The 22,407-nt window shown below is 44.4% G+C and overlaps 1 non-coding gene across 1 annotated transcript; it reads left to right on the top strand.

The window, feature by feature from the left end:
• The first annotated feature begins 10,812 nt into the window (after positions 1–10,812).
• On the top strand, positions 10,813–10,887 carry Trnat-ugu (transfer RNA threonine (anticodon UGU)). Its single transcript has one exon. It is a non-coding gene; the product is annotated as a tRNA-Thr (tRNA).
• The last annotated feature ends 11,520 nt before the right edge of the window (positions 10,888–22,407 follow it).

The raw sequence follows: 22,407 nt of genomic DNA, 5'->3' as shown, positions 1-22,407 counted from the left end.
ACAGCAAGTTCCCTTGCCGGTCTAGGAATGGTAGAACGATGGGTTCGATGACGGTTTGGATGTACCGTGCACTATTCAGTGTCCCCTCGACGATCACAGTGGTGTATGGCCAGTGTAGGAGATCGCTCCCCACACCATGATGGCAGGTGTTGGCCCTGTGTGCCTCGGTCGTATGCAGTCCTGATTGTGGCGCTCACCTGCACGGCGCCAAACACGCATACGACCATCATTGGCACCAAGGCAGAAGCGACTCTCATCGCTGAAGACGACACGTCTCCATTAGCCCCTCCATTCACGCCTGTCGCGACACCACTGGAGGCGGGCTGCACGATGTTGGGGCGTGAGCGGAAGACGGCCTAACGGTGTACGGGACCGTAGCCCAGCTTCATGGAGACGGTTGCGAATGGTCCTCGCCGATACCCCAGGAGCAACAGTGTCCCTAATTTGCTGGGAAGTGGCGGTGCGGTCCCCTACGGCACTGCGTAGGATCCTACGGTCTTGGCGTGCATCCGTGCGTCGCTGCGGTCCGGTCCCAGGTCGACGGGCACGTGCACCTTCCGCCGACCACTGGCGACAACATCGATGTACTGTGGAGACCTCACGCCACACGTGTTGAGCAATTCGGCGGTACGTCCACCCGGCCTCCCGCATGCCCACTATACGCCCTCGCTCAAAGTCCGTCAACTGCACATACGGTTCACGTCCACGCTGTCGCGGCATGCTACCAGTGTTAAAGACTGCGATGGAGCTCCGTATGCCACGGCAAACTGGCTGACACTGACGGCGGCGGTGCACAAATGCTGCGCAGCCAGCGCCATTCGACGGCCAACACCGCGGTTCCTGGTGTGTCCGCTGTGCCGTGCGTGTGATCATTGCTTGTACAGCCCTCTCGCAGTGTCCGGAGCAAGTATGGTGGGTCTGACACACCGGTGTCAATGTGTTCTTTTTTCCATTTCCAGGAGTGTAGAAGCGAAATGCGGCGGTAGGAAATACTATTTAGTTATTTGCGCTAAGCTTAAGTCGAGAAAACCATTAAAAATGTTCATTTGCCACTATAATGTTCTAAAGTGATAGCAAATTCACGGCTACAGCCACTTTAATGGACGTTGACAAAGGGTCAGTCATTAATCGTCACATGGAAGCTAGCTATCGGGACTGTGGCGCTCCACGTTACAGAGACTGCTAGCGATAAGCGGCAGCTCACTCTAGGCGGTTGTAGGGAAGCAGCCTACTCACGCCTTATAAAATTCACATCAGTCTTTCCATTGTGTGCCAGCCAGTCCGCTGTAACTAGCTCCGACGTCATAAATGTTTTGCAATACTTTAAAAATCAAGTAAATAACCTGAAACGTTTCTAGCATGTCAGGAGTAATACTAAATCAATATGTGTTGAATATCAGTTCAATAACTTTAACCATTTTCGAAATTTGGATGTTTTTCTGTAAAAATCATTGGCGCAACAGAAAAGAGCTAGAAACTTAAAAATTTATATTTAGATTCCTTTTGCATAATAATTTAGTAGAAACAGTATTCTGGATCTCACAAATTAAAATTTTAGTTGAAATTCATGATTTTCTGGTTTTTGTCTTAGAAATTAAGGAAGCAAGATAGATTAAGTGGACCAATAAATAAAGCTAGGATCTTTAAATTTAAGTAGAAGGGAGATCCGCTATAATCATAAAAATGTGAGAAGTTTCAACAGAATAACTGTAAAACTATAGCAATAGCATATCTCCAAAGAGCAAGTTCAGAGCTCATCTACTGTGTGTAGTGTAATTAAATTAATTCCCTCACCCAAAATATTTGACTTAGCCACGTCATACTTTTATTATGATTACTTACTTGTGTGCTGATTGCACAAGTAAATTGAAAGCTTCATCGGCCATCAGCAAAGGAAGCAATGATTTATTCGATAACTTAAAGTGGTGCATTACTAGCCCAGCGGCTAGTCGGGAGAGCAGATTTGATCAGGCGTTCCCTTAGCCGCCCGCACCGCGGCTTTATATGTAAGAACGCTGCGCGAGAAAAAGAAGGCCCCAGTTCTCTCCTGACGCTGATTAGCTCACCACCTGTGTCGGGAGGCGCGTCGCGTCGGTATAGTTGATATAAACAGCCTCGGGTGCAGTAATAAGTTACTCGGGATACGCATAACCATGAAATCGTTTTCGAGTGAAGTATTAATTTTGAGATGACGTTAATGATCTATCTTTAGTTTGCGTATGTCGTATTTTCACGTGCCGCCGCAGAACAGACATTCTACCATTATTTAGCGTGCCGTTTGATGAACATTATCATCAAATTATGGCGAGCATTCACTTAAACATTTAATTTGAACAGTTATAGTTGCATCAGCGCATTAGACTCTGAACTGCTCTGGTAGTTGAATTGTGTGGATTCTTTTTGGTCTGTGACTTTCACAATATAGTGAACATTTTAGAGAGAATGGTTTTTGATTATGAATCCCAGACAATTTCCTAATTCCTCAGAGCTATAAGCTGTAGCTATAAATGTATTTCTCAGATGAAGTGGGCACTAGGAATTTTAATTACAGGCTTCACGTTTTGCTAATCACTTTCTGGTTGCCAATATTGTAGTTAGACAGCAAGTGTTGAGAACGGCAAACAACAGCATTAAATAAATAATAGGAACATTAACAATTATTCCACCCGCCGCCCCACACGGTGCCATCCATGAATCTCCTATTCTGGAATACGCTGGACAGACTAGAGTGACGGACGAAGTTATAACTTCCTGTTACGTGAATGACTCGAGCTTAGCAGCGGGCTTCGGAAGATACAATAGACGTAGCAAAGTGCAGAGAATGAATGACAGAGCTACATACAGCGTACTATCAGTCTCTCGACGAAGAAAGTCCTGTGTCCGGATAGCACACCCGACCACGTGCTTACAGGCCACGGCAGACGCATGTTGTTCACGTAAAGAGCACTTCATGGTGAACCGTTTTTTAGCCGTTTACGGAGGAACTTCTAACGTGCTGATGAACCTTTTTATTTTACTCTGTAGCTTAGAGGCCAAATCCACATACTTTCAACACTAATAATACACTTAAATGCTGAATGTTGCAATAGCTCAGATTGTGTCAAGTTCTTTATGCATGGATCCACAACCGCTTTAAATTTCTTGATGAATACATTTTCCTGCATTTGTCCATTTTTTATTTGATACGTTATTGTTGAAGACTGGTTTGATGCAGGTCTTCATGTCACTCTCTCCTGTGCCTCCATTTTCATCTCCGAATACCCTTTCCAACATACATCCATTTGAATCCACCTACTGTGTTCATTCCTTCGTCTCCCTCCACCATTTGCTCCCGCCACACTTCCCTCCATTATCAAACTGAGTATCCGTTAATGCCTAAGGATGTATAGTATCAATTTATCCCTTTTCTTACGCAAGACGTGCAGTAAATTTCATTTTACCTCAGTTCTGTTCAGAACCTTCTCATTATTATACGATCCGCCCGTCTCGTCTTCACATTCTTCTCTAGCATCACATTTCAAAAGCTTTTATTCTCTCATTGTCTGAACTCTTTATCGTAAACGTTTAATTTCTGTACAAGGAAGACAGGTATCTTCACGAAAGACTTCCTAAAACTTAAGTTTTATTAGATGTTAACAAATACCTCTTTTTCAGTGATTTTTTTCCGGTTGTCAGTCTGCATCTCATATCCTCTCTCTTTCGGTCATCATTAGTTGTTTTGCCGTCCAAATAGCAAAATTCATGTATAACTTTTAGAGTTTCATTTCCTAATCTAGTTCCTTCGCATCGCCTGATTTATTCCGACCATATCTTGTTGATATTGATCGTACAAGCTATTTATAAGACATCATCAATTTTATACGACTGCTCTTCCAAGTCCATTGCTGTCTCTGACAAGGCCGGCCGGTGTGGCCGTGCGGTTCTGGCGCTTCAGTCTGGAACCGCGTGACCGCTACGGTCGCAGGTTCGAATCCTGCCTCCGGCATTGATGTGTGTAATGTCCTTAGGTTAGTTAGGTTTAAGTTGTTCTAAGTTCTAGGGGACTGATGACCACAGATGTTAAGTCCCATAGTGCTCAGAGCCATTTGAACCATTTTTTGTCTCTGACAGAATCGCGACGTAATCGTGAAACCTCTGTTCTTCCTGAACACTAATTCTCTCTCTCTCTCTCCCTAAATTTTTCATTGATTTCTTTTGTTGCTTGCTGACTGTATAGATCGAATAACATCGGGGATGAGCTACAATCCTGTCTCACTTCGTTCTGAAACACCACTTTTCTTTCAGGTCCTTCGATCTTATAAATGTGGCTACAGCCTTGTCTAACTTCCTTCTGAAATACTACTTCTCTTTCTGATCCCTCGACTCTTATAAATGCTATCTCGTGTCTGTACAAGTTGTAAACAACCTTCGCACCCCGCGCTTTACCCTTGCTGCTTTCAGAATTGCAAAAAGAGTGTATTCCAGTCAATATTGCGGAAAGCATTCTATAAATTTACAAAAGCACTTAACGTGAGATTGTCTTTCTTCAGTCTGTCTTCTAAGATAAGTTGTATGGACATTACTTCTTTGCGAATTCCTACATTTCTATAGAACCTAAACTGGTCTTCCCAGAGGTCGGCTTCAACCATTTTCCCCTTTATTCTGTAAATAACTCGCCTCAATATTTTGCAAGTATGACTTATTAAACGAATGGTTCGGTAATACTCATACCTGTCAGTGCCTGCCTTTTTTGGAATATTGTTTGTTAAATTCTTGTCGAAGTCTGAGAGATTTCGCTTCTCTCGTATATCTTTCACGCCATATTTTAGTCACTGCTGACTGTGCTAATGGGCTCAACAATTCTGAGGGAATGTCGTCTATTGTTTTGACTCGAGTCTATCGGTGCTCTTGATCTCGGAACATCATATCTCCTATCTAAACTTCCCCTTCTCTTTCTTTAATATTGCCTTCAAGTCCGTTTCCCTAATATAGCCTTTCTACATATTCCTTCCACCTCTCACTTTCCGCTTCTTTCTTCCGTACTGCTTTGACATTTGAGCTCTTGGTATTCCTACAACTGCTCCTCTTTTCTCTAACGTTGTCTGTAATTTTTCAGTAGGCATTATTTGTCTTTCCCCTAGTTATGCATGCTCTTTGCATTTATCGTCTACTCATTCCTTCTCTGCCATTAGTCACTTACTGTGCATCTCATTTTTCAGACGCTTTATTCCCTTCTGCCTGCTTTATTTGCCTCGTTGTTTTATTTAGTTCTTTCGTCAGCTGAATTTAAAAGTCACCCATATTGTATAAAGCAATGGAAATGCGGTTCTAGGCGCTACAGTCTGGAACCACTCGACCGCTACGGTCGCAGGTTCGAATCCTGCCTCGGGCATGGATGTGGGTGATGTCCTTAGGCTAGTTAGGTTTAAGTAGTTCTAAGTTCTAGGGGACTGATGACCTCGAAGTTAAGTCCCATAGTGCTCAGAGCCATTTGAGCCATAATGGAAATGGAGGAAATGGAAATGCCGTGTGGCTAGGGCCTCCCGTCGCGTAGACCGTTCGCCGGGTGCAAGTCTTTCGAATTGGAACTCACCAATATTCCTCAATCCACCCCATCACTCTCTTGGCCTTATGACATGCCGCATTATCTTGAAAAATGCCGCTGTCAGCAGGAAACATGATAGATATGAAGCGGTGTAAATAGACTGCAACCAACGTACAATACTTCTTGGTCATCACTGTGCCTTGCAAGAACTCCACTGGACCCATGGGTGCCCAAGTGAATGTTCCCCAGAGCATAATGGAGTCACAGCCAGCTTGTCTCCGTCCCACAGTAGAGTTGTCAAGCAGACATTCCCCAGAAAGACGACTGATTCACGCCCTCCCATCGGCATGGTGAAGAGGGTATTGGCATTCATCAAACCATGCAATGCTCTGCCGCTCCATCAACATCCAGCGCTGTTGGTTATGTCCCCATTTCAGTCGTAGTTGCTCAGTTCATTGTATTAACATTGGCACATGTATGGGTCGCCAGCCGTGGAGGCCCATTGTTAGGAGTATTTGGAGCACTGTGCGTTCAGACACACTTGTACTCTGTTCAGCATTAAAATGTGATTTTAGTTCTGTCACAGTTTTCTGCCTGTCCTGTTTTACCAGTCTGCCCAGCCTACGACATCCAACATCTGTAATGAGCGGTGGCCAACAAACCCCATTACATCTCAATGAGGTTTCATTGTGGTTTCTCCACATGGTGAAGTCACTCACCCAGGATTCCATGAACACCTGATAAGTTGTGCAGTTCTGAAATGCTTTTTCTGAGTCTCTGGAGCATCATAAACTGCTCTCAGTAGATTGTACACCTCCCCCATTCTACCCACGGACTCCCGGACTCGACACTCACTAATACTACATGTACTAAGCGTGTGCCTCACTAGCAGTCATCCCTCGTCAGATGACGCTGTTGTCGCCTGGACGGGTTTATGTCGATAGCAGGTCGATGGTTGCAATGTTCTGGCTGATCAATGTAGTCACAATAAAAGTTATACTTTTTGGTGCCATCTGTCGATTTTTTCGGGAACAGAACGATAGGTGCTCCCCAGAGACAGTCATTGGCTTTTATGAAGCCTTCTACCCGTTATCAGTTGATGAACTCTTGCATGAGGGGTAGGGAATGCTTAGATATATGAGAGGGCTTCGTATAAACCAGATCATTATTTTCCATCGGTATGTAGTGTTGGGTAAAAGGAGTCACAGGTAATGGTTCTTCCATACCTCAGCAGTCAGTGCCATGCAAACGACCCACTTTATCGTGCAATGCAGATTCAGTGATGGTGTGCTTGTGGCTGTAGTCAATACGTCCCCTATCTACATCCTCTACATCCAAAATATCCAAGTGGCGATGATAAAGCCCTTTGTTAGACTCTCGTTTTTCACGCCAAAATTTTCTTGTTAAATCATTCACATTACTTACACTCACTACACTCCTATGTGCAAAATAGTGCATTGTATCCAAATTCTCATTTCTTCGAAGTGGTTCAACCACACATAACATCTCCTGTCATAAGTCTGGTTGCACAAAATATTCAAACTAATTTACCTGTAATCTTAGCCTGAGTGTACGCAGGGCAGATTGCAACATCTTCATGACTAGTGTGCTTTGCGACAATGACTCATTTGCGGCAATATCACCCAATGGAAACAAAATCCCTCAAAGATCATCTGTATGCCATAAAAGGTCGATAGTAGCATGATGTTTAGTAAGGAAATCCAGCCTAAGAATTGCTGAATGCCTTTCATCAACGTATGGGAACACCTCCATATGCTCGGAGAAAGTTGTAGCCCGGCTGATAAACTTCAGCAATTATATTATATCATTATCAGCAACTCCATGTCAATTGTGACACTGGGGCTCTAGTCTCCGTAGACCAAAGAGATCTGATACATTTGCCACTTTATCTACTAAAAACCTATGATCCTTGCCACCAACGAATTTCTACAGGTAGCATTCCATCTTTGCATCTATTCCTACAGTACTACATCTTATTATGAACGTTTCCCAACAGTTGATACACTCCTGAAAATGGAAAAAAGAACACATTGACACCGGTGTGTCAGACCCACCATACTTGCTCCGGACACTGCGAGAGGGCTGTACAAGCAATGATCACACGCACGGCACAGCGGACACACCAGGAACCGCGGTGTTGGCCGTCGAATGGCGCTGGCTGCGCAGCATTTGTGCACCGCCGCCGTCAGTGTCAGCCAGTTTGCCGTGGCATACGGAGCTCCATCGCAGTCTTTAACACTGGTAGCATGCCGCGACAGCGTGGACGTGAACCGTATGTGCAGTTGACGGACTTTGAGCGAGGGCGTATAGTGGGCATGCGGGAGGCCGGGTGGACGTACCGCCGAATTGCTCAACACGTGGGGCGTGAGGTCTCCACAGTACATCGATGTTGTCGCCAGTGGTCGGCGGAAGGTGCACGTGCCCGTCGACCTGGGACCGGACCGCAGCGACGCACGGATGCACGCCAAGACCGTAGGATCCTACACAGTGCCGTAGGGGACCGCACCGCCACTTCCCAGCAAACTAGGGACACTGTTGCTCCTGGGGTATCGGCGAGGACCATTCGCAACCTTCTCCATGAAGCTGGGCTACGGTCCCGTACACCGTTAGGCCGTCTTCCGCTCACGCCCCAACATCGTGCAGCCCGCCTCCAGTGGTGTCGCGACAGGCGTGAATGGAGGGACGAATGGAGACGTGTCGTCTTCAGCGATGAGAGTCGCTTCTGCCTTGGTGCCAATGATGGTCGTATGCGTGTTTGGCGCCGTGCAGGTGAGCGCCACAATCAGGACTGCATACGACCGAGGCACACAGGGCCAACACCCGCCATCATGGTGTGGGGAGCGATCTCCTACACTGGCCGTACTCCACTGGTGATCGTCGAGGGGACACTGAATAGTGCACGGTACATCCAAACCGTCATCGAACCCATCGTTCTACCATTCCTAGACCGGCAAGGGAAATTGCTGTTCCAACAGGACAATGCACGTCCGCATGTATCCCGTGCCACCCAACGTGCTCTAGAAGGTGTAAGTCAACTACCCTGGCCAGCAAGATCTCCGGATCTGTCCCCCATTGAGCATGTTTGGGACTGGATGAAGCGTCGTCTCAGGCGGTCTGCACGTCCAGCACGAACGCTGGTCCAACTGAGGCGCCAGGTGGAAATGGCATGGCAAGCCGTTCCACAGGACTACATCCAGCATCTCTACGATCGTCTCCATGGGAGAATAGCAGCCTGCTGCGAAAGGTGGATATACACTGTACTAGTGCCGACATTGTGCATGCTCTGTTGCCTGTGTCTATGTGCCTGTGGTTCTGTCAGTGTGATCATGTGATGTATCTGATCCCAGGCATGTGTCAATAAAGTTTCCCCTTCCTGGGACAATGAATTCACGGTGTTCTTATTTCAATTTCCAGGAGTGCATGTTCGAGTTCATGTTTAAGGGACGTTTTTGTTAATACAACCGATTTTTCTATTTCTTTGTCTTGCACTCACATGTTCTGTGACCCTTTTGTCCACACTCGTATCACTCCAGCTGATGATGGTGTTGTTGGAAGTGGCCCTCACATCCATAGCTGAAACATTTTATTACTGAAGCAAACACAAAGCGATCACCACGACCCCTATTTGCTATATCTATTTCTTCTAACTGTGTGGCAATGCTAATAGCTGTGGCGAAATCAGTGGTTTCTCGATCCGAAATCTACATGGTGTTTCAGCGGGAATACGAAGTAATAATGCGAGAACCCTGTTCATGGCTCCTCGACGTAGCAGTGTACTGACTTCCTCATTCTGCGGTAGGTCATACAATTGCACCTTGATCTTCTAGATTCCATATGAGGATCGCTCGATGGACTCGTTACGATTCACAGTTACAGTATTCGGGTTCCCCCTAAATAAGTGACTTCTGTTGTGCTTATGATTCCACTGTCGTAACCCCTCAGCTAACTGTTCGAATATTTGTACATCCCGCAAGGTATCATGATAACATACCCCTTAGCCCTTCGAGTGTACCAAAAATTGGCCATAGGAGGACGCGTTTCTTCAGACCAACCTTTCAACTTGGTTGTAGCTAGAACGTCACCGAGAAATGCAGTTATGTCCTCTGTTTCCTTGCCAGGGGAAGGCACTGTGAAATTTTCTGTTGCAGGAGCGATAGAGGGAAAGGGTACACTCAGTGTCGCTTTAATTTTCCCGAGTTGCCCTAGTAATTGTTGCTTCTCGACACATACTACCTCTGCCTGGTTCTTCTAATTTTCTACTACTCTTTTTTTTTCTGTTCAAGTGCTGCTTGTAACCTAACGATGTGTTCTGTCATAGTGGCAATAGAATCATCTGTATAATGCTGCATGTTTCTACAAGAGCCTTGCGTATTCTGTTTCTGACCAAACCATAAAGGAATACAGTCTGAGTAGCCGTCTTAAATTGTTTGCAGATGATGCTGTCATTTACCGTCTTGTAAAGTCATCAGATGATCAAAACGACTTGCAAAATGATTTAGATATCTGTATGACGCGATAAGTGGCAATTGACCCTGAATAAGAAAAGCAGCAGCAGCAGCACTCCGTCTTCAGGCCGTAAGTGGCCCATCGGGACCATCCGACCGCCGTGTCATCCGCAGTTGAGGATGCAGATAGGAGGGGCGTGTGGTCAGCACACTGCTCTCCCGGTCGTTATGATGGTTTTCTTTGACCGGAGTCGCCACTATTCGGTCGAGTAGCTCCTCAATTGGCATCACGAGGCTGAGTGCATCCCGAAAAATGGCAACAGCGCATGGCGGCTGGATGGTCACCCATCCAAGTGCCGGCCACGCCCGACAGTGCTTAACTTCGGTGATCTCACGGGAACCGGTCTATCCACTGCGGCAAGGCCGTTGCCACCTGAATAAGGAAAAGTGTGAAGTTCTTCACATGAGCACTAAAAGAAATAAGCTAAATTTCGATTAAGCGATAAGTCACACAAATCTGAAGGCTGAAAATTCAATTAAATACTTAGGAATGATAATTAAATGGACACCCTAGCAGCAAACAGGCGTTGATGCACTTCATCGGGGACATGTTGAAAATGTGTGCCCCTACCGGGACTCGAACCTGGGATCTCCTGCTTACATGGCAGACGCTCTATCCATCTGAGCCACCGCGGGCACAGCGGATAGTGCGTCTGCAGGGACTTATCCCTTGCACGCTCCCCGTGAGATCCACATTCCCAACATGTCCACACCACGGGGAGCGTGCAAGGGATAAGTCCCTGCAGACGCACTATCCTCTGTGCCCGCGGTGGCTCAGATGGATAGAGCGTCTGCCATGTAAGCAGGAGATCCCGGGTTCGAGTCCCGGTCGGGGCACACATTTTCAACATGTCCCCGATGAAGTACATCAACGCCTGTTTGCAGCTAGGGTGTCCATTTAATTATCATTTCATTTCTAGCAAAGCTGACGTAGCTGAAGGCTATGCTGAACTGTCGTCTCTGCAAATGAGAGCGAATGTAGACAGTGAATCATCGCTAGCAAAGTCGTCTGTACAACTGGGGCGAGTGCTAGGGAGTCTCTCTAGACTAGATCTTCCCGTGTGGCGGCGCTCGATCTGCAATTACTGATAGTGGCGACACGCGGGTCCGACGTATACTAGCGGACCGCGGCCGATGTAAAGGCTACCACCTAGCAAGTGTGGTGTCTGGCGGTGACACCACACAAACCAAAGTCTACGATTCATCGGCAGAAAACTTAGAAGGTGCAACAGGTCTACTACAGAGACCGCTTACACCACGCGTGTCCGCCCTATTCTGGAGTATTGCTGTGCGGTGTGGGATCCGCATCAAATGGGACTGACGGATGACATAGAAAAAGTACAAAGAAGGGCAGCTCGTTTTATATTATCGCGAAATAGGGGAGTTAGTGTCACAGACATGATAGGTGAATTGGAGTGGCAATCATTAAAACAAAGGCGTTTTTCGTTGCGACGGGATATTCTCATGAAATTTTAATCACCAGTTTTCTCCTCCGATTGCAAAAACATTCTGTTGGCACCCACCTACATAGGGAGAAATGATCATCACGATAAAATAGAAATCAGGGCTCGCACAGAAAAACGTAAGTGCTCGTTTTTACCGCTTGCCGTTCGAGAGTGGAACGGTAGAGAGACAGCGTGAAGGTGGTTCATTCAACCCTCTGCCAGGCACTTTATTGTGGATAGCACAGTAATCACGTAGATGTAGATGTAGATTCAGAACAAAAGGAAATGAACACCATGTCACATTATAGAGCACACAATAAGTAACAAGTTACTCTGGTTCTCACAGCACATCGCAGCCCATGTACGTTCAGTACAATCTCGTGCCAAAAGAAACCAACGTCTACAAACTAAACATAAGGCTGGCACAGTCTTTGGGCATGGCAACTTGTGCCCAAAAAAGATTGCTAAAAGTACACATGGTAGGAGTTAAATACGACTTACCCTTAAAAATAGACAGGTCAAGAGGTTCAAACAGCTGTAAAAGAGTTAGACACATATTAAAATGAATGTCTCTGACTTTCACCGTGTCCAGTAAATTACACAAAGATAACCTCCAGTTAACAAGTAAACAAAATGCTTCCCTTTCACTGCTGTGCATTATATGAAACGTTGATTGCATGATGAGCAAAGCTGTTTGGCGATGATGGCGATGTCAGAAACTGGCCGTAGCTGTGATCATCCACTCCTGATGCCATTTGCAGCTGCATTAACGTGAGTCCCGCTTCTGACAGTTGTAGCGTTCACCCCTGGGGTCAAGGTTTTTAGCGGGGTAGAGGCCGACCAGGTGAAGTGGTGGCGCTGCATGTGTTATTGGCCGAGCTCGAGAGCTGGTGAGCGTAGCTGCCACACGCCTGTATTTATTGCTTGTGATTTTACGGTATGGATTGTCTTCTCCAGAGTGGTTGAAGGCGGACTGAATCGCACACTCGAGTGCAACGAAGAATGCAGACGCAGCACGCTGGCGTTGCACAGGTCAGGACCCAACAGCAATGTTGTGCAAATAGCCGATTCTGGAGTCTGCAGAATGAAACCTACAGCGGGTCACCAGCAGATCGTGTGGTCGGCCCCAGCACTCTCGAAGACATATGTGCGCTTAGGCATGTGTCAACATCTCATAAACGGTGGGTCTTCTAAAGAACACAACTCAGCAGCACAACATACAGCAGGGAGGCGGTACACAGGTGCCTCGCCCAGTAGGTTTAAAGCGTTAGTTGGCCATCACCTGGTGTGACCTTCGTCAGGGGAAGATCCATATTCGTGACAAAACGCCACTGACAGCTTTCAGCTCGACGTCACACAACAACCGAATGGCCGCGGTCTCTGAGGCTAAGTCTTTACTCAGGCAGTAGGCAGCACATCACAGTTCGCCAACCAACTTATCCTGTAACGAGAGAGAATGTCATTCCGTTGGATCAGGAGTGAGCGGCCATTGAGAGTGACGCTTCTGTATTTAAGCTGAGCATAACGTCATCGCAGCTGCCTTTTTATGCAGTCATTTGTACTCATTATCCAGATACGTCATCGGACTTGTCCTCAACATAGTGTCTCAATTGTTGTAAGTTCCCCTTGCCTCCATACTTTCCGTTAGTGCTAGGACACTTTGGAGCTGCTGAACACGGATGTTACAAGAAATGGATTCGTATAACAAGGCTCATAGAAAGATGTATTCGGTGGTGTCATACTGTGCCGTTTGCACTCTTTGATTACGGCTCGGCACGGTGCCATAATGTGTTAAAAGCGGCGCTCTGCATTCTGCAACACTGGCTCTCCTTATGTCTGAAACGTCCCCATTGAATACTTATACAGGACTGTGCTTAAACTGACACACAAAATTTTTTTAGCGCAACGCAATCTGACTTTCAGAATTCCCTACAAAAGAATGGCCCTGACTAACATTAACCTATACCTTCCACAAATCACTTACCTCACAAAAATCTTCGTTACTCGAACTACTGCAATACAGCGAGCGCCACTACTGCCAGCTAAATAAAAGATTCAAACTACTGAAGGCACTAACTACTGATAGGCATAGTTAGCAAATGAAAGATTTTAATAGAGAACAAACAATGTATTTACCTTAATAATGTTGAAAACTCATAATATACATAACAGATCATTGTATATCTTACAAATTTCCAAACTCCGCCATCTCTCTCCCCACATCCACCACTGCTGGCGGCTCACCTCCAACTGCGCAACGCTACGCGCTGTTCACATCCAGCTGCCGCTGCCCAACACTACAATGGCAGACAACAATGCAAACTGGCCACAGACTGCACACAGCACAGCCAGTGATTTTCATACAGAGCGCTACGTAACGTTGCCAATAAGGAAACATAAACAGCCTACTTACATGTCCTGTAACACACTATATCTGCCGGATCTGATTCTATGCCACCTGCGCTAAGTAACAATTTTAAGAATTTATATGCATACGTGATAATTGGATCTGCTGTGCAACGCTACATACATGTAGAACTTCGCATCTGACTAACGCTACGAAATGCTTGGCAAAAGGCAGGTTATGGCATTGACATACTAATATCACATTCAGAAAATGTAATTTGTGTGGCATTTGATCCTGAACTGTTTCAATGCAGAAGTGATATCTGACTATGAAGAAGTTGAGTTAGTACGATGTGCATTTCGTTACGTTCCACTTTGCTTTTACAATCTCATTGAAATCCCTCACTTACACTTTGGAAGTAGAAATACTGTGCAACACTATCAGATCATTAGAAAAGAATAAATCAGTATTTGATGACTTTCAAATAAGTGGGCTTTTGACCGTATTATACTAATACTTCGTTTTTTTTGTGTTACCCAACTTATTATCTGATCATTTTGTTATCTCTCGTGGTAGGACGTGCAGTTTTGCCAGCGAATGGCTTAAACCAGTGTTTCTAGAATGAATGATTTATATTCTAAGCACATTTCTACGCGGTTAATGGCGGTTGAGGTCACGCAGTTCCCTTGAGAGTGTGTAAGTGTATAGATATTGACCGCGCCAAGCTACGTTCCAATAAAACACCTGCTCTTTCGACCCACAGTTTGTTGCAGGATACGCAAGCAATCCCCAACACCAGTAGCAGTTACTGATTTTTTTTGCGTGCAGTTAAGATTTACTATGACATTGGCATGAAATTGATCATTAGAGTCTGCTGTTGGCAGCGAATTGGATAAAACGTGCTCGGAGTACGACAAGGTGTGAAGAAACCGAACTTCTGTAAACAAAGGCCCTCTTGGTTAAGACAAAATTTTTGTGCATGTTCTATTGCGATGTAATTCAAGTTGAACGTACAATAGATGAATGGCTGATTTCGAATCGCTATTTTGAGAGACTGAACTAGGCACTAGCTAATTTATTGTTTTTATCGAATTATTAAACGGAGCAAGTGCCGAATTGTGATTACCTGCCAGGGACAGGGCCAGCAAAAATAAAGTTGGATGTTAAGTTAAGCACACTTCAGGTCAATATTAGAAACCAAAATGTTTCTTCGTGAGTCATTATCATTATAGCCACCGTTTCCGACAATTTCACGAAAAACAGTGTCTAAAGGTGAGTGTTTGCGTTTTATTAAATTCTAAAATGTTTGATAACATTTAGTGATACTTCAAACGCCCACCCTCCGTACGTGAGCGATCAGCATACCATGCAGAGGACCTGGGTTCATTTCCTGGTGCTGCTACGGATTTTTATTTTGAATCACTGTGCATTATGCCTCACGAAACCAGTTGATTAGATGCTTGAATGAAACTAGCGGCTGCAACGTGTGGAAGGCTGACAATGGGAGGCTGAATGGTGCGCTGACCCGCTGCTGTTCCATGTCACATCCAAGTGACGCCATATGACAGAGGGCAACACTTCAGCTTGTCGGCATCGTGTAGTCCTCTGGACTCGATCGTGAAGTTACCGAGTGATGAAGAAGCTCGACGTTTGACGTACACACATCGCGTGCAATCACTACGGAGTTTTATCCATGTCGTACTAATTTAGTTCCCGATAACACACGGCCCGTAATGTTTATTATAGCCAAAAGAGATACATGGCCCTTTACGTTATACCGAAAGCAGACACATGGAGCACTACGTCTCAAAATTCGTCCAGTCACCGTTTTCACCGAGTCCAGGATCGTTTCGGAGAAAGCTGTAACCGCCATCATGAATTGCCTTGACTGAAAGGGCCTATGTGTGGTCACTGTCGGCTTCCTTGAACTGAAATGAAGAACAGATGAGCACTATCCAACACATCACGTAACACTTCCGATCTGCGCATTCCCTAATACGCGCCGAAACTTTGCAGATACCTCATTGCGAGAAGTATACACCACACCAGCACCCCAACATAAGTCAGCTTGCTAACTGTGTTTCACGAGTGACAGAGATCAAGAACGGTTCAGAGATATCGCTACTGGACGTACCAAGCGTAGAAGAATGTCGGCTGGGGTAATGATTTGCACGTGTCGTTATCTAATTACAGGTACTTCGAAAACCTCATGAGGTGCTGTATTCCTCGTGTCAATAGGACACGGATAAGACTGGTTCGCATGCGAAGTGTTTACGTGCGATGAATTTGGACTATTGTCTACCTGGAATGGCCTTCCACTCGCAATGAAACACTCCAAGGCTGGTCAGGTGACGTCTTACTCCACTTCCAGCTGTCCATTTACGGTCGCTTCTCTCTATTTTATTAACAGGTGCTCAGGAACGACAGATTACTGTAGTCTAACGTAAATTTCAGTATTTCGATTCAGATTCGTTTTTCGCTATAGATATTAGCTGTTTTACTCCTTGCATGGAATAGCGGTGACTATCGTCTTAAGTGGTCTAGCGGTTCTGGCGCTGCAGTCCGGAACCGCGGGACTGCTGCGGTCGCAGGTTCGAATCCTGCCTCGGGCATGGGTGTGTGTGATGTCCTTAGGTTAGTTAGGTTTAAGTAGTTCTAAGTTCTAGGGGACTTATGACCTAAGATGTTGAGTCCCATAGTGCTCAGAGCCATTTGAACCATTTTATCGTCTTAAGTAAACTCTGTTATTGTCGAAACGTAGAAATCGTTTTATTTTCAATCTTCGAAATTAATCACACCTGCAGTCGCTAAATTAAAACTCGTATGCTCTAATCGGCCCCTGACTGTTTCGAAGAAGTTTCAGATTCTTTGACATACAATACTATTTTCATTCAACTGCGTTCTGACAATTTATCCTGAATACGATACTGTATTCTTTTTTTTCTGAAAAGCACAGCTGTAGGAATTTCAGCCAAACTCGGTACACGTATGACTTCCTCCGCTGAAAAGAAAATTATGTGGAGATAAATAACCGTAGTATCCGTAGCGACGGAGTGCGCGCGTGAAGAGAATTAAATGTAAAAATAGAGTTAACTCTGAAACTTCTTTGTTACATAAATTACTTACCAATACTCTTTGGGTAAGGTATACGTACCACACATTGGGACAGTCAAAAACGAACCATATTTGTGTATAAGTCGTACTTTCCAGGGTCGCTAGATTCGCTGTTACTATGAAATTCTGGTTTAGTAAAATAGAAGGTTCATAATTCTCTGTAGTCTTTTGCGAATGGGGGGAAACAAAACTAGAAATCAATAATTTACTTTAAATTTTGAGGTATTGGGATAAAGACATAACCGCATAGCAGTAGCAATATACAGAATGATTCAAAATTATGTTACCTCCCCAATTAGAGATATACGAGTGTTTCTGACGATGAAAGATGTATTTAAACGAATTTCATTATTTGTTTCCATTTTCCTTCATTCCTTTGTTCTTTGCGATACGGTCTGTCCAGTGCAACGAAATGAAATGTTGTTTATATTGTGCCATATGAGTTTTGCTTCATATTATTTGTGAAACATATTAAGTGGCCTGTAATACACTTTTGTTTTTGTATTTGGATTTCTTACTACATTGTAGTTTTTTGTTATTCTCTTGTCGTTACGCGAGAAACAACTTTTTAATGCACTAGTTTCATGATAGTAATCTACTTTTTTATTTCTCCTTCCGCTTTGTAATCTTATTACAGCATATGCACTATCCTGGTACTCCACATAGCTGGTCTCTGTACAGTGGTGCCTGGTTTTTGGTATTTTACGAACACATTTTCTCTTGACACACCACGTCCACTATTAACCGCCTTTTGATCTGGTACGTTTACTGTATGTAGTGTTTCCATCTGTCGCTCCATGTATACATTCTTTTGTCTGTGTTGTGCAGTTTGTAGTTTAATATTCTTTTGTTTGGTGGCGGTGAGTCTGTGTTATTATCTAGTCTGGTTGTGTTTTACATCTCTGTTTGTTATTATTTTTGTGGCTAACGTCATTAGTGAGCTGTTGTTTATAGCGATTTGCTCATTTTTTACTATCTTCTTCACTGCAAGGGCTCTTTGTGAGTGAAAATTTTCCTGTAGTGTTAGGAGTCTTCTGTTGTGATTGTTCATCCTAAAAATCTTTGTCTGATGTTCTGTGTAAGGTGGTTCATGTCTATGCTTTTCTAGGCGTTCAGCAAAGATAGGCTGTTTTCATATTTCCAGCTGTTTATATGTTCTTTACAACCAGTTTTGAAATTTTACCTGTCATCCCCAGACACACTGATTTGCAGTCTTGAAATTTTAACCGCTGTGTATAAGCACCTTGGTATTTTTATGGTTTCTGTATTGATGTTTATGAACCGTGCTGCTGCTACGGTCGCAGGTTCGAATCCTGCCTCGAGCTTGGATGTATATGATGTCCTTAAGTTAGTTAGGTTTAAGTAGTCCTAAGTCTAGGGGACTGATGACCTCAGATGTTATGTCCCATAGTGCTTAGAGCCATTTTTTACTGATGTTTATATATGTGACTGGATGTGTTGCTTCTTGTGTATGCTACACGTAATTCTTGTTTCTTCGATGCATCTGCAATTCTGTGTGTTGATTTATGTTTTTGTATTGGACTGTACCATTTCTTGTTGTTTGCCATGTTATGGATAATCCTGTTCTGTGCATTTGTGTGTAATCTAGCGTCTATATTGTTTGTGGAGTTTTGTGCTTCCTGTGTCCTCTGTTAATTTTCATCTTTCTTCAGTTTTGTTTCGATCTGCTGGTCGAGTTTTCGTATATTTGTGTGTCTCACTGAAGCGCCATAGAAACTGGTATAGGAATACGTATTCAAATACGGAGGTAGGTAAACAGGCAGAAAACGGCGCTGTGGTCGGCAACGCCTATATAAGAAAACAAGTGTCTGGCGCAGTTGTTAGATCGGTTACTGCTGATACAAAGGTAGATAATCAATATTTAAGTGAGTCTGAACGTCGTGTTACACGCAGCGAACGATAGATTGGCCACAGTATCTCCGATGTAGCGATGAAGTGGGGATTTTTCTTTACGACCATTCACGAGTGTACCGTGAATATCAGGGATTCGATAAAACATAAAATCTTCAACATCGCTGCGGTCGGAAAAAGATCCTGCAATAACGGGACCAACAACGACAAGAGAATCGTTCAACGCGACAGACGAGCAACCCTTCCGCAAATTGCTGCAGATTTCAAGGCTGGTCCATAGTAGAGTGTCAGCGTGCGAAACATTCCATGAAACATCATCGGTATGGGCTTTCGGAGCCGAAGGCCAACTCGTGAACCCTTGACGACTGTACGACACAAAGCTTTACAGCTCACCTGCGCCCGTCAACATCGACATGAACAAAGAATCAATTTGACGACCCATGCCGAAAGCACTTATCACTTCATGACTGTAAAGAAATAGTTGTGTTTCACCAAGAACGATATTTTCTGAATCCGTGTTGGCTAACTGTAACTAAATCGCCGGCCGGCATGGCCGAGCGGTTCTGGGCGCTACAGTTTGGAACCGCGCGACCTCTAGGGTCGCAGGTTCGAATCCTGCCTCGGGCATGGATGTGTGTGATGTCGTTAGGTTAGTTAGTTTTAAGTAGTTCTAAGTTCTGGGCGACTGATGACCTCAGTAGTTAAGTCCCACAGTGGTCAGAGCCATTTGAACCATTTTTTTTATAAGTAAATCGTTTTCTTCGAGGTGATTAATGATGTTCGAGCGAAGTCTTCTTCTTCTTCATTTGCTGACCCCTATGTCCTGCAGTTTTCGCAGGGTCACCATGGTTGGCAAGGTTAATTTGAAGAGGTGACCGGATGCTCTTCCTGCCACCATCCCGTACCCCCCGGAACAGAAGCAGTGTACCCCAGCTGTCTGCGCCTAGTGTAAATCATGAAATAGTGCGAAAGTGTGGCAAAGGTCTGCGTGTCGCGTATCTGATGCGGGACGTGTGAACTAGCCCGGTATTCACCTAGTGGGATGTGGAAAACTGCCTAACAACCACATCCAGGCTGGCCAGCACACCGGCCTTCGTCGTTAATCCGATGGTCGGATTCGATCTAAGGTCGGCGCCCCTAACTGAGTCCAGGAAGCATCGTATTAGCGCTCCCGGCTAACCTGGCGGGTAAATGTTCGACCAAAGAATATGTTACAAAATGAAACTGCATATCGACGTTAGTGATATGGGTCTATAATTCATTAGGTTACACCAATTTCCTTTCTTGGGTATTGGTATGACTTGTGCAACTTTCCAGTCTGTGGGTGCGTATATTTCTACGAGTGAGGAGTTGTATATGGTTGCTAAATAAGGAGCTATTGTATCAGCACAGTCTGAAATGAATCTGACGGGCGTATAATTTCGGCTGGAAGCCTTGTCTTTCTTAGGTGTTTTAAGCTGCTTCACCACACGAAGGATATCTACTTCTAAGTTATTCATTTTTTCAATTGTTGTTGATTCGTATTCTGGAATACTTACTTCTTATGTGAAGGAGTCTCGGAAAACCGTGTTTAATAACACTGCTTCAGTGGCGCTGTCTTCAGTAAAATCACAATTGCTATCTCGCATTGCAGGTATTGATTGAGTCTTGCCACTGGTGTACTTTACATACGATCAGAATGTTTTTGGCTTTTCTGTCAGATTTCGAGATAGAGTTTCGTGGTGGAAACTATTAAAAGCATATCGCATTGATGTTCACTATAAATTTCGAACTTCTGTAAAACTTCACCAAACCTTGAGGATTTTGCGTTCTGATGTGTTTCGTGTACCACAGGGATCAGTAGCATCACTAATTAATTTATTTGGTATGTATCTCTCAATTGCGTAGATACTATTTATTTGAATGTAAACCCCATCTAAATAAATATTAATAGAGTCTGCAGGCACATCGACACGAAGTCCACTTATGCCCATATATGGCTATCCCATGAGAGCCAGTGACGTCACACCCGGCAGCTAGAGTATACAAGGTGTCCCAGAAAGGTTGAGACAGACTTCGTGGGGTTGGAGAGTGTGTCTTGAGGAACAAATCTAGGATAGGAACCCGTATCTGGAAACGTCATCCAATGACGCTACACAGTGTGGAAGTTATACTCCCTGGAGCCTGCTACTAGGCTACGTCTTTGGCAGCAAACGTGACTTTGTACACTGGTGGACCATAGGCGGAACCTCTCCTTATGTTGTCTAGTGTTCAGAGATCCCGACTGATTTGCCACTATCGCCAGTGGAGAAAATGGTGCTTGCGGCTGTGTAGAGAGCTCTTGTCTGCTATGAATAGGATGCTCTAATGCCTTGGTAAAAGCTGATTTCAGACATGCAATTCCATCCGCAATTTTATTGGAAGGAGTGGAGGCTATCTCTTTGGAATGTGTCAAGCGAAATTTTATCTGTTTTTTTTTTTAAATAGATGTATTCTGCGTTTATTTTTAGTGGTTTCGAATGTTATGGTATTCAGTCTAGGTGTTGTAACTAGACTGAATACCATCACATCCAAAACTATCAAAAATAAACTAATGCCTGAATTTGCCATGAGACTCCTTATTTGTTGGAGGAAGAGGAGATTGGTGTTTAACGTCCCGTCTACAAAGATCTCATTAGAGATGGAGCACAAGCTCAGTTTGGGAAGTATGGAGAAGGAAAGCGGCTGGTCCCGTTTGAAGGAACCATCCTGGCATTTGCCTTAAGCGATTTAAGGAAATCACGGGAACCTGAATCAGGACAGACGGTGGGGGATTGAACAGTCGTCCTCTCGAATGTCTGTCCAATGTGCTAACCACTGCGCTACCCCAACCGCTCCCTTATTTGGTCAGGATTGCTGGTTGCTAAGAGGTCAAACATGTTTTCTCAACCATTTTCGTTTCAAATAGGCTCCTGAGCTAGTTGTTCAAAATAATTTTCTGAGAAGGCATTCGGTAGTATTTCTGACGACATTTAATACCTACAACCTACTTCAAACACGTATCTCCTACAACATATCGACGGTAGGTTGAAGTCACCACCAACTACTATTGTATGAGTGGAATACCTATTTGGAATGACATTCCAGTTATCTTTGAACTGTTCAGAAACTGTATCATTTGAGTTGCCATAATTTGTGATTTACATAGTGGTTTCTACTTTTCAGCCATCATGTCTGTTAAATAGAAAAGATAGTATGCTGAAGATGAATATCATTCACGTTTGGTGCTTGGTTTATGCACATTCTTCCCATTTGAGTGGTAAGGAATTTGAGCATAATTTTGTATCACCCTGTATAAATGAACGACTCTTCACCAGTTTCTGAAAACGAAACTGTATTGTTGTAACACATTCCGGACGCTTTTCGATATCGAGATCGAGTTCCATAGCCCAGAGAAACTACCGACACACTTGCGATATTAACAGTCTGGGTGTGTAGTATGTACTACATACAGGGTGACAATTACTGAATTATATGAAATAAAATCATCGTAACTCCTGAACGGTTTGCGTTAGAACATTCAAACTGCACGGTTGGCTGAGGGGCATAATTGGAATTAGT

This window comes from Schistocerca nitens, chromosome 5 (assembly GCF_023898315.1).
Source record: "Schistocerca nitens isolate TAMUIC-IGC-003100 chromosome 5, iqSchNite1.1, whole genome shotgun sequence".
NCBI lineage: Eukaryota > Metazoa > Arthropoda > Insecta > Orthoptera > Acrididae > Schistocerca > Schistocerca nitens.
The sequence above is the reverse complement of the archived record's forward strand: the minus strand, read 5'-3'. Positions and strand labels throughout refer to the sequence as shown.